A 12,467-nucleotide genomic window follows, 5' to 3' on the forward strand; every position below is an offset into this window, starting at 1 on the left:
GAGTTATTAAGCATTTTGTCTTTCTGGACAAATGAAATTTTAAAGGCAATATTTGATGCCCCACCCCCGTCATATAGTATTTCTAAAAGTCAAGATTTTTTTGCCCAGTTGTTTTCTCAGGTCTTGAGATGATACATGGCAAGTTTTAAGTCAATCGGATGAAAAATGTTTGCAAAGGGGGAAAAAGTATGATCACAATGAATGCGGCAAAATGGGCCAAAATTGGACATTCAAAAATTCATAGCTCACTTCCCCTACATTTTAGGAAATGGCTTCCACTGACTTTTTTTTTTGTGCGTCTTGGGGTGCTACACGTGCCTGGCAATTTTTGTAGCTCTAGGTCAAACGGGCCGGGATTGTTTTTTATTTTTCTACGCTGGGGGGGCGCTATAGAGTCGCGTTGTTACGACAACGCCATAATATCACATTTTTCGCCAGGCCTGAAGAGTGTGCAAAGTTTGGTGAGTTTTTGTAAATGTTTAGGTTCCCAAAAATGTGATCATTTGCGGAGAATGAAGAAGAAGAAGCGGAATAATAATAATTCTTACAAAAACAAGAGGGACCTCGCAGCGGTCGCTGCTTGGGCCCTAAAAAAACACTGAAGATCAAATGTGGGAGATCCGTCATATTTATTATGTCCAAAGATCACAATAACAAGACATTAATGTTAGACAAGCCTAAAAAAAAAAAAAAAAGAATGACTTTTTAAAAGAAGTGACAATAAAGGACTATTGCCAGTCAAGTTTAAAGACGAACTTCAATGATGTTTGACGCATTTTACCTTTCTGAAAGAGCCTGATGTACAAAAGTGTTATTTTAGCAATAAATGTGTCGTTGTGTGTCGTAATATAAGGTAGCAACTACGATAGCACTTACAGATCGCGACTGTGTAAAAACCCGGAAAACCAAACCAAGAGCACATTTCGAAGCGTGTCACTGAACAATAACTACGTCATGCATGTCGGACCCCAAGCATAGCTGCCCGCTCAGTTTGCCGGAGCCGGTAACCCACACAAAGTTACCGATCAATACAAAATGTGCAAGAGATAAGAATGCCAACAAATTTTGCTTCATTTATTGAAAAATGAAGCTGATGTTAACAAAAAATGAAGTCCTCCCTCGTTGCACGAAATCAGCCCTCGGCCCACCACCTAGACGCGTTTGTGTGCAAGCAACACGGCCCTGTTCATTTTGGACTTAGTTCCTGTGTGCTATAAAAATTAGTATGGCGTTGCATTGCCACAATTTAGATATCACGCCATTTCAGGTTTCATATTCTTTCTTCGAGAAAGAAAGGAAATCCAGCCATTTAATTGCAGAAGTGACTGCAGCGCGACAGCCAACCACCGGTCCATGCATTACGGTGGCATGAATGAAAACCCTGAAAACTGATTGTCCCTAAAATTGATGAGTACATGTGTAAATCCTATGCAAAAAATATTAGAACAAAACTCACCATATATTTGATCATATTTATATGGAAGCACTTCCGCACATTCATATAATAATAATAATAAGAATAATAATGCATTTTCTTACCTGGGCTCAGGTGAGGGTTTGTGTTTAAACATTGTAGAATGTCAGGAGACGTTCTTTGAGGGGGGGTACTGTCATGGCCTGGGTCGCATGCGCCAGAGTCGTGCCAGAGTTCATGACCTGTTATGTGTCTGTTTAGGTACTGATGTAACAAGTGTGTTTACAAAACGTGATGTTCGTGATGTCAGCCTTTAAGCCTTTAGGTGATGTCGGGACCTATGTGACGTCGTTCTTTGGTCCTTTACGATTCACTGCCTGTGGTTGCAGTCTGAGAATTGTGTGTGGTTTGCCGGATTATTGTCCAACTGTCCTGTGCAGCGTCTCTGAGTTTCTGCCTCTCGATGTGAATAAATGGAGAAAATCTTATTTGTGTCTGCATTTGGGATCCAAACCTTTGAGTACACAACAGATTGTAGGCAGGCCGGGGATGCATATTATTGATAGAAAACCCCACTGAAATGCATTTTCATACTATGGGACCTTTAAATAGAACTTGAAAGAACAATAAGAAAAGAAGTTAAAAAAAATAGCAATTAAGTATATTACATAAAAATAAATAAGCTACTGTTACTGCTGTGCACGTCTTGACCTCACAGGGGCAGTGTGGTGCACAAATGGTAATACTTATACTTGCCCCTGGAGGCCAAGGCCTTGCACACAGAGAAGGCAAGGAAAATAATTTGACTACGTTGACAGCCCTGTCCCACAGACCTCAGCACCATCGTCGAGACCTACTTGACTGCCCGGGACGTCTGCTTTTGGGTGGCAGAAAGCGAGGGCCGCGCGGGGGCATGGTGGCCTGCCTGCAAAGGAATGGCGCCCCCAACTGCCTGGAGCTGAAGCACGTCTGGGCGACGAAGCCACCGCCACATGGGCGTCGCGGACTTCGCGCGCGAGTGAAGCTACGCTGTCATGGTCCTGACTCCTGATCACGACTGTGGTCCAGATGGACGCGCAGAAGCTGTACGAGGGCATAGGCTTCTGCAAGGTGCGAGAGTTTGTGGAGCCCGACGTCGCTTCTAAGCTCACAAACTATACACACCTTGAATACAGGCTGGATCTGCGCTGAGATTGATCAATCAATCAATCAATCAATCAATCAATCAATCAATCAATCAATCCATCAATCAAACTTTATTTATATAGCACCTTTCATACATTCAAATGCAACTCAAAGTGCTGAACAATTAAAACACCCATAATACAATAAAAAGAAAAAGCCATCTCTCCCCCCCATATCCCCATGATCGTACCCACAGACACACATGCAAACCACAACATGGCGGGGCACAGAAGAACCCTGTGAGGAAAGGCACCCAGGAGGAGTTCGTCCACACTGAGAGGGATGACTGCCAACCACCACAGGGAGGAATGCTATCCCAGAGACCGCCGGCCCACAGTGACCGCGGCCTGCTCCAACAAGACTGAAGCGAGCCACAGCTCCCGGGGACCCTGACAAATAAGAGGGGTTAAAAAGAAAAGAGATGAATCCAATGCCAAACTAAAAAAGTGAGTCTTGAGCCTCCTCTTAAAAGCATCAATAGACTCTGCAGCCCTGATGCCCTCCGGCAGGCTATTCCATAGGTAGCTTCACCATTCAGATCACGTGGAAAAGTGAGTCTCTGGACCATTCCATCTTAAACACTATGAATTCAAAATAATGTGATGAATAAAATTTAAAAATTGTACCAAACCAAACTACTTGCTAGAGCACATTAATCTCATAATTAATCTCAAGAGTTTAGCTTCCATCTGTTTCAGTTTGCTCTGTCTCCACATCGATGGACTAACAAACAAACTGGCCGGTTGTCCGTTGCCCAACTCTCAGGGAACTTTATTGAAGCTGCTTTCAACCGTACAAGACATTCAATCACATTGTCCGTCACCCTCTACCGTCCGGGTAGAAAAACAACAAAACACAAGCAATTCCTATTGCTACATCCCTTTTCTTTTCAAAAGAAAATAATCTGTGTATATAGTTAAACAAAAATTTCCAATTGTGCATTTCTATTAAAACAATACTTATTGTACAAACAAAATATTCACTTAAGATTTCCCATGTATTCCCCCCCCCCCCCCCCAAACCAAAAGTTACACCATTCATTAACGACTGAACAATATAAACACTAACACCATAAACTTAGCCTCCTATTCACCATATTACCTTTTACCTTTTTTTTTTTTTCTTCAGTTAAGTACACACATAGTCATCTAAGTGTTTCGGACGGTGTACCACACGTCCCGACCTCGTGGCTACTGGGATCCCGGTGTTTTCTGGGTCCAACCTTGTCGCTGACTGAGCCTGGTTTGACATGTCCCGTTGTGTGTCCACAGTTTTTCTCAAATGGCGACGATTCCTCCTGAGAACACTGCCTGAGTCCAGCTTGACTGCATAGGATCGGTTACCAAGTGGAGTGCTCACTGTCGCCTTACTCCATATGGTGTTTGTTCCAAAAGGCTGCACACGCACAGCATCACCAGGTTTCAACGAGCCCATGTCTTTTGCCGTTTGGTTGTAGTATTTTGATTGTCTCTCTTGGTTTCTCATGAGACCTTGCTTGTTGTCGTTCAGTTTCGGTTCCAGTAGACTGTCCATAATCGGTAGTAGGGTCCTTGTTCTCCTGCTCAAGAGCCTTTGAGCAGGACTCGTGTTTAAACCTTGGTTTGGGGTGTTACGATGATCCAAAATGGCCAGATATGGGTCGTGTCCAGCCAGTTTCGCCTTCCTCATCAGCCGTTTGGCAGTCTTGACAGCTGATTCTGCCTTACCATTACTTTGCGGATAGCCTGGAGAGGAGGTTTTGTGCTTGAACTCCCATATGCGGCTAAAATTCGCAAACTCCGCAGAACTAAATTGGGGTCCGTTGTCTGAAAAGACAATGTCTGGAATACCCTGTCGCGCAAAGTGAGCTTTCAGCTTGCGAATGACTGTGTTGGACCTGGTATCGGGTAAGTAGTCCACCTCCCAGAAATTGGAATAATAATCAACAGTCAGTAAGTACTCTTTGTTCTCACAGGTGAACAAGTCTATTCCAACTTTAGCCCACGGTCTCGTAGTGATCTCATGTGGATGTAGTGTCTCTTTTTGTTGTTTTGTGTCCACAGACCGGCATGTGTCACATTTTGCAACATGTTTTTTGATGTGATCGTTCATACCTTGCCAATAAACACAGTCTCTTGCCTTCCTGAGGCATCCCACTGTTCCCAGGTGAGAAGAGTGAATCCGCTGTGTGATGTCTTTTTGGAGTGACTCCGTGATCACAACTCTCTCACCCCTGAAAACAAGTCAATTTTGGGTGCTCAGCTCATCCCGTAAAGAGTAAAAATTGGTTACATCAACAGGCACATCTTTTTTGTCTCTTGGCCACCCTTTGGATAGTTTTGATCAGCATCTGCAGTTTTGTGTCTGATTCTGTTGCTTTTCGGATACTGTCCATTCTTTCGGCTGACCCCGGGTTTACACCGGATGCGGTTGCGATGCGGTTGCGGTGCGTTCCGGCGACGCAAGCAATTAGATTCCATTCATTCGAATGGTGCAGTTTACACCGCTTGCGTGTGCATTGCGTGTCGACTGCGTCTCAGCTGCGGCGTGCCGCAGCCCTTCCGCAAGGATAGACCTATTTTCTATTTTTGCCGGACGCCGCAGCGGTAGGCCTCCGGCAAATGGCAAGCTAGCACAAAACACATCGAGCGGGACAGGAAGACCGACACAGTTTCAAAATAAATTTCCGCTTACCTTTCAAGATAAAACACTCGCCAGCTCCTATTTCGCAAGCATGCTAGCAAAACGTGATGTGGGCGTAGACGGGCCTGGAGTTAACGTGCGAGGTGCTCATTCACGGTTTAGACACCAGCGAACATGGACGAGGAGAGGTTTATATTGGAGGTAGAAAGCCACAAAATAATAAAAGTCCACCTCTCTTTCTGCTTCTCTGTTGAGCACAGACTTTCTGTGTGTTTGTTGTTGTTTTTAATGCCACATGATCGTGCGCGGTCACGCGAGACACAGCGGGAAGTGGTCGGCGACGGAGCTGCCCGACCACAGCTGTGCGGAGCCGGTGTGGATTGGCCAAAAAATTGACGCGTCCGGAGCACGCAGTCAAGACGCACCGCACCGCAGCCGCACCGCACACGCAACCGGTGTAAACCCGGGGTGAGATTGGCACATAATCTACCATGTTGACACATTCAGTCTCCAGCTCAGTCTGACTTTTGTTGGCGTTTTGCAGGTAAGCTCTACTCAATGTGTCTGCAAGCAGCATGTCATGTCCAGGAAAATATATGATGTTCAGATCATATTTTTGTAATCTCAATAACATGCGTTGGAGTCTCTTCGGAGCATTTATCAGTGGCTTTTTGATGATGTTCTCCAAAGGCTTGTGGTCTGACTGAACTCTCACTAGTCGGCCGTATGTATATTGATGAAACTTTTCCATGCCGAATACTATAGCCAGACATTCTTTTTCAATTTGTGCATAACCTCTTTCCATCATTGTCAATGCACGACTCGCATAGACAACTGGTTTGCCACCTTGTGTTAAAGCTGCTCCCAGCCCTGTTTCACTTGTATCACACTGTAATGTTCTCTTGTTCTGGGCTGTAGTATTTCAAAATTGGCACTTGCGTAATCTTGTGTTTGAGTCTTTCAAATGCTTGTTCTTGCACATCAGTCCATTCCCATAGAGACTCCTTGTGTGTGAGCTGTCTTAATGTCTCACAGTCGTCTGATAGGTGCTCGTAAAATTTTGACAAATAATTCACAAGTCCCACCTGTCTCTGAACACCTTTCACATTTGTCGGTGCCGGCATTTCAGTAACCGCTCGCACCTTTTCTGGGTCAATCTTGAGTCCCTACGCTGTCAGCAAATGACCAATATAAGGGACCTCTCACTTCCTGAGTTTGAGTTTATCTGCATTTAGCTTAATGTTTTTGTCTCTGCATCTCCTCAGAAAAAGTCAAGTTTTTGTCGTGATCTTTGACTGCCTCCTCCCTGGTGTCACCTTCTCCGGTGATTAGGATGTCATCTGCGATGATCTAGGTGCCTGGCAGGTTCTCCAGGGCATGCATTAGTTTCCGTTGAAAAACGTCCGGTGCTGGACTGATGCCCATTGGCATTCTCAGCCACCTAAATCGGCCAAAGGGAGTTGCAAATGTTGTCAAGTATGTTGACTCTTCTTCGAGCTTCACTTGCCAGAAGCCATGCTTTACATCACACACCGTGAAAACTTTTGCCTTCGCCAAATCTGGTAGAATGTCATCGATTGTCGGAAGTGGAGTGGCTCCTCTTTAAAGCTTTGTTAAGCGGTCTCGGGTCAATACAAATTCTGGGTCGACCATTGGGCTTCTGTACTGACACCATGCCACTAATCCACTCAGTGCTGTTTTCCACTGGTGCTATTATCTGTCTGTCCACAAGACTTTTGAGTTCCTCTTTAAGTGGTTTCATCATCGACACTGGGACTCTGCGTTTTGGAAGTTTGACAGGCTGCACAGTTGTGTCGACTTCCAGTTTATATTCACCTTGCAAGCAGACATCACCTGTAAACACGTCGTGAAATTCAGTCTTTATTTCTTACAGCTGCCAAGGATCTCCGGTCGCTGACTCGCTTATCACAATACTGTCTAGTGCAAAAATGTTGTCATATTGCACCTGAATGAGTTTCATTGCTTCGCTTGCACTGCGACCAAGTAGAGGTGTTTTACATTCCTCTCCAACAACTCTGTACTTTTTCTGGTTCCTTGGATTTGTCATTTTAACTTATTTGCCTACTGGACACAGCCTTGACTTATTATACATCACAAGTAGATTGTCTGAATGCCCCAATTTGACATCTGGATTCAGCAGGTTGATTGGAATGACATTGCAGGTTTGCTCACAGTCAATCTGAAAATTCACAATCTTTTCACTAATCATCATTCCAGCAAACAGTTGTTCAGTTTTACCATTTTGTTTCTCCCCTATCTGGTTCACTTCTGCTATTGTCGATGTCACTGCAGTGACTGTCATGATGTCCTCACATGAGTCTGAATCAGTCTCTGCCACTGTGTGCACCGCTTTTTTGTGTTCTTTCACTCCTGTTTTGCTTTTGCATCTCATTGCAAAATGATTGTCCTTGCCACATTTCTTACATTTTTGCCAAAAGCTGGGCATTTCTCCTTGAGCCTTTCATGTGTTCTACCACAATATTTGCAGGATATCTCACCTTCCTTGTTATTCCTTTTTGCATGTTCGAATGCATGAACATCCTCTTCATGATGACCCTCTATTGTTTTGCTGTACTCACGTGAGATCTCCATCGATCTACAAATCTGTAGACATCGGTTGAGGTCCAGATTGTCTTCTCTGAGTAGTCTTTCCCTCCAACTTGAGCTGTACGTGCCACAAACAATTCTGTCCCTTATTAGAGAATCAGCTGCTCAAAATTGCATGTACTTGCCAGTGTCCCCAAGTCAGTCACATATTTGTCGATAGATTCTCCTGGACCTTGATTGCGAGCAAAAAATTTGTATCTTTCCACGGTTTCATTCGCCCTTGGGTTACAATGTTGATCCAGCTTTTGTATTAAACAGTTAACAGTCACTCTTGCTTCTGAGCCCATTAACGTCGCACAGAGCTCTCTGCCCTGCTCACCGATGAGGTAGTAGAAAAGCTTAACACGTGCCTTTTCCTCCACGTCTGGCATGGCTAACTCGATATACAACGAAAATTCTTCCTTCCAGGTTTTCCATGACTTAGCAAGATTTGCAGAGTCCATACACCACTGTTGAGGTGGCTTCAATCCTTCCATTTTCCTACCTATGGCGCTTGTACTTTTCTCTTGATCCGAGCTGTCGCCGCCGTCGCCGTTCACGTGACGTTATGCTAGCGCCGCTTAGCTCCTGGTTAGCTCGATGCTATGCTAGCGTCGCGTAGCTTCTCGTAGCTTCATTAACAGGTTTCGCGGTACTTGCACTGCTCAGACCGCTCCACACGCACCGCTGCCACCATGTTTCGGTTTGCTCTGTCTCCACATCGCTGGACTGACAAACAAACTGGCCGGTTGTCCGTTGCCCAACTCTCAGGGAACTTTATTGAAGCTGCTCTTAACCGTACAAGACATTCAATCACATTGTCCGTCGCCCTCTACCGTCCGGGTAGAAAAACAACAAAACACAAGCAATTCCTATTGCTACACCATCCACCTATCATGTGCATCTTTCCCTGAATAATAACGCAAGCCTTTCTTACGGCTGTTACCAGAAATTGCCGCCATCAGCCAGGAACAGAAGGGAACCTCCTCCAAGGTGGTCTTCTTCCTGATTCGCCATCATCCTCCATCATGACTGCCGGAAAGGAGAGCAAATTCTGAATTTATTTATTTCGTATACCTCAGATTTTCCTGGTTTTTTTTTTTGTTTTGTTTTTTGTCTTCACTCTGTTGTAGTTCAAACATCATTTTAAGAGCCTTGACCTGATTTCTGTTATAGTTTTAGAGGGTTTATATAGCTTTGCTCAGTTTTATTCGGATCACACTGATAGATGTAATTGTGTGCATTGGATTTTGATGAAAAAAATATATATACATGCAAATATAATGTCTATTTTGAATATTGTAAATACAAAGAAAAATGATCTTTTGAGTAGTGGTGCTAAGTATTATAGCACATGATTACATTCTGCATCTGTTTACATTGTGACATTTGTTTTAAGTGTTTTCATGAAATTTCTTTTGGAAGAAATGGAAATTGTTAGGACATGATTAAAATCACTCTGGACTACACTTGATGTCCTCTGTTTTGTCTGGACGGAATCAACATGTTGCTGCTGTGCAACAATATGTGCAACTTAAAAAGACAAGAAAGCATGAATTTAATTCATGTTCTTAAAAATATTACAGTAAATAAAATGTAACTCTTGAAATGCAAAAATAAAAATAAAAATAGTACAATAAATGTATAACACTTAAAAACAAAATTAAAAATACAAGATTTAAACCGCTTAAATTTACAAATAGTCCAGAAATAAATACAAGTCACCTAAAAATAATGAATCAAATGAAAACTCTAACTCTTAATAATGATTAGAAATGACACGTTTACTTTTTGTGTGTTTAGTTATCCAATGATAACGAAAGTTCTAGAATTATGCATTTTGTCTTTACACTCCAAATATTTACTACATCATTTTGTGTTTTTACTTAAAGAGCTACGTCACTTATTTAGCCCATTATAGCAATACAAAGTTAATATTTTGTCTATAATTAATTTGATACTTTCATTATTTTTCACGTATAATTAGTACCGTTAAAAACACATTTTGCAACTTGCTGTCGACTGAAAATGACATCACAAGGGCTCAGGTAACCAATCACAGCTCAGCTTGTGAATGTCACATGACCAAAATGTATTTTTAAAGGTACTAATTGCACGTGAAAAATAATGAAAACATTAAATTTATTATAAGCAAAATATTAATGTTTGACTGCCAAAAACGGCTAAATAAGTAAAGTATCCCTTTAAACAGCAGTTACTGGAGGTGCCCAAGCAGGGCCGGCCCTACATGATTTGGTACCCTAGGCGAAAATGTACATGGTAGCCCCCCCCAATCCCATAAAAAAAAACACACAAAAAAAATTTGAGATATATTATATTTAATAGCACACCACGCAATAAATACCAAATTCCACAAACAAATAAAAATAAGAAAAATAACAGAAGTACAATGCAATGCAACTTTATATTGCAATTTTTGAAAAATGACAGTATTTAAAACCTCAAAATGTTTTCACTATGTACATTAATAATTGTGTAAGATACAAAAAATAGTAAATGTATAAATATACAAACGTCGATATATCGTAAAACTTTGGCAATAAGGTGATTCACAGATCATGTGAATAGTGTGCAAAAAAACTTCACTAAATAACTTAGGAACATAACGGCAAATACTTAAAATAGTGCACGCCGGGACCTCCTTGCAGCAAAGGCATCTATTGGTGCGTCAAAGGATAGCTGCCTGGATACTTCTTGATTGATGCTGATAAGTGCCAGTCTAGTTAGCCGTTCTTGTGACATGGTAGACCTTAAATAGTTTTTTTTATTAGTTTAAGCTTGTGAAAAGCATCTCTCAGCTGATGCTACAGTTACTGATATGGTAGCAGCCACTCTGAGTGCTACCCACATGTTGGGAAGTTTTTTTCTCCTCTAGAAAAACTATAAAAGTTCCATGCTTGACATATTGGATTTTGGCCAGGTAAGAAATGACTGCATCTCTGCTAAGAGTTTTTTTTTTTTTTTTTTTTTTTTTTATTAGAGTACATATTGCACAAATAAGTAGACCCCGAGAAAAAGGCTAATTGTTAATTCCAGGCCTAGCAGACATGTTGCTACCCATAACAGTCATGGAGATCATAGAAAATACTAGATGTCGTCGTTTTTGTTGTGGGTTGCATTTTTTATTTTTATTTTTTGCATTAGTTAATTTGATTAAATTGAAGATTTTGTAATCTATGCATCCTATTACAACCTTACTTTCATGTTGTGAGTCAAGTGTGTATTCTACAGAAAACATTTTGTCAATATTTTGGAAATTGTTCTTATGTTTATTGAGATATTGAACATCCATCCATCCATCCATTTTCTTGACCGCTTATTCCTCACAAGGGTCACGGGGAGATATTGAACAAAATCTTTAAATTTTTCAAAGGGGGTATACTCATATATGCTGAGCACTGTACATGATGCAGCAATAGCTGATATAACTGAAATAGTCACCTGGATCTAGAAGATCGAGCTTTGTGTCACTCAAAGTACTGCTGATTGGTGCTTGACTGGCTGTTGCTTCAGCTGTACATTAAACAAAATACATCACTTCAAATTATTTTGGTGCTAAAGCAGGGAAAACAAATCCATTTGCATTATGATAGAATACAATGTAAGAAATTATGGCTGTTTGTATTAAATGCACCATTCATGCACTTACATTCAGTAGCCTTTGGTGAAGATGACACTGAAGGATTGTTTACCACAGCTTCTGCAGGTGCTTGTTGTGGCTGCAAATATTTTCTCAGTGCATCTAGTTAAAAAAAAAAATGCATTTACTATATAGATTTTTACATTAAACCAGCACATAATTCTTATTTTCAATAAATTAATAAATTAATGTGGTTATGTAAAACAATGACTTGTGCAAATCCATTTGCAGGTATCTGGACTTACTGGCTGTTTTAGTTTAAACTCAGCAAGCGTTGCCCCACTCTTGTGTGCAAAGTAGCTACTAGCATGGATGTAATGGTGCAATGGTTTAGTTTATTCATTTTTTCCTTTCGGACACATTACAGTTTACATCAATCACATCACATCATTTGCAACATTGACATCCGAAAGAAGGGCTGACGGGTAGAAGCCGAAGCTTATTCGAGACCCGTCCCCATCGACCCATTACTATAACGCATCAATCATATACATTATTTAGAATAGACATTAATTTTTATCGTTATCCATCCCATACTATCCCAGACACTGCTCGCTCAGTTCATCTTGAATGTCCGTGTGTAGATTGTGGCTAGTCCCAGTCATTTGGCACTGGTGAATCGGTCCCCAGACGCCACCAGCAGGCCCACCCCGCCAGGCGAGCAGCCAAGGCAAGCGCAATTCTTCTCTTTCACCAGTAGGGTCTTCGCTGACCTCGGATCAGCTTTCACACATGTTGTGCTTTCCAGAAGAGTAGATCGGCTTGCATTCGGCCCATTGCTTTCAAGCAATTTCAGCACTCGATTCTGGTCAGGTAGCACCACTGGTTGCTAGCATTTTGTGGATCTGATGACTCCTGTGCGCTGCCCAGCCTCGCTCACCCAGCAGAGCGGCCCACGCCAGCTGCATTCCAGGAACCAGACCACCAACCCCCATTTTGCGTATTGAGAGCAGATTCATTGGAGCCACAACAGCCTTA

The 12,467-nt window shown here is 42.0% G+C and overlaps 1 long non-coding RNA gene across 1 annotated transcript; it reads left to right on the top strand.

The window, feature by feature from the left end:
- The first annotated feature begins 412 nt into the window (after positions 1-412).
- LOC144019451 (uncharacterized) lies at positions 413-9,201 on the top strand. The gene is made up of 3 exons (XR_013283677.1): positions 413-461; positions 2,233-2,524; positions 8,778-9,201. It is a non-coding gene; the product is annotated as an uncharacterized LOC144019451 (long non-coding RNA).
- The last annotated feature ends 3,266 nt before the right edge of the window (positions 9,202-12,467 follow it).

This window comes from Festucalex cinctus, chromosome 5, assembly GCF_051991245.1.
Source record: "Festucalex cinctus isolate MCC-2025b chromosome 5, RoL_Fcin_1.0, whole genome shotgun sequence".
Taxonomy (NCBI): domain Eukaryota; kingdom Metazoa; phylum Chordata; class Actinopteri; order Syngnathiformes; family Syngnathidae; genus Festucalex; species Festucalex cinctus.